Source organism: Cucurbita pepo, chromosome 16, assembly GCF_057944985.1.
Source record: "Cucurbita pepo subsp. pepo isolate OVF chromosome 16, ASM5794498v1, whole genome shotgun sequence".
Lineage (NCBI taxonomy): Eukaryota > Viridiplantae > Streptophyta > Magnoliopsida > Cucurbitales > Cucurbitaceae > Cucurbita > Cucurbita pepo.
Window position 1 is genome coordinate 5,222,526 of NC_141813.1, and position 1,196 is coordinate 5,223,721.

The window sequence follows — 1,196 nt, forward strand, 5'->3', positions numbered from 1 at the left end:
ACAATCCAACGTCTAACTCTTACCTATTGCAATTAATATAACATGCTTAGGACCTACTAATAACTTAACTTAACTAAACATTATGATCAATTCCAATATAACTGACGAGATGCATGTCCTTTAACTAATGAGATGTATAGGCTATGACCTTCCAATGTTGTATCCACATACACTCGAACCCTTTCTTGGAGGCATCACTACAAACAATATAACCTCCTAAATCTTTAGAACGGTAAATACTGGCATCGACACTAACCTGTGCTTCAAACCTTGGAAGCTCGCTTTAAATGTCTTAGCCCACACAAATGGAACACCCATCGTAGTCTGGTGCATGAGTGGTGAAACTATATTGGCAAAATCTCGCTTTAAAGATGTATTTTGTGAATTTTTTGTATTCATACAAGAAGTCATCAATATAAATATCTAACACATTCTTTTTTTTATTTTCTCTCTCCTATTATTTGTTTTAATATAAATGTGAGATATTGTGCAATCCTAAAAAAAATATGCCAAAAAAGAACGTGCTGGTAAGGTTGAGTTTCCATCCAACCCTTCTACGCCAAATTGGAGTTAATAAAGAGTACTCGAAAACGACTTATAATTGATAATCTATATTTTATTTACCTGTCCTTGGAATGCGAGTTTTTTTTTCTTTTCTCACTATTAACTTTGTATTTATTAGAGATTTATTAACAAGTTGAGAATGACAACACTAAGTAACTGTTTAGGTCTAAATAGTCATTGATATATTAATACGTAGCACATGGGTTTCATTATTGTCTTCTTTTTATAAAAATAGAGTAAACATAAATAATTTGATTTTTTTTTACTTCGGTAATGTTACCTAGAATATTCAAATACACTTTTAAAAAATATGGATGGAAAAAACTTATTAAATAAGTATCTTTTTTCAACGTTAAATTTGTTTCAAAATAACCTTTGTGTGAACTCTATTAAAGTAGGATGGAAATGAGTGAAGAAGAATGGTTGAATAATTGTACAAATGATCTAATAAATTGATTAATAATCAAATACAGTACAAAAAAACAAAAACACAAATCATTAAGAAACATATTCTTTTTAAAGTTCATACATTTATGACACACAAATCTTTATAAATTAGTGGTCCCATGGTCTAGTGGTTAGGACATTGGACTCTGAATCCAATAACCCGAGTTCAAATCCCGGTGGGACCT

The 1,196-nt window shown here is 30.4% G+C and overlaps 1 non-coding gene across 1 annotated transcript; it reads left to right on the plus strand.

Moving 5' to 3' along the window:
* Positions 1-1,124: 1,124 nt before the first annotated feature.
* TRNAQ-CUG (transfer RNA glutamine (anticodon CUG)) lies at positions 1,125-1,196 on the plus strand. Its single transcript has one exon. It is a non-coding gene; the product is annotated as a tRNA-Gln (tRNA).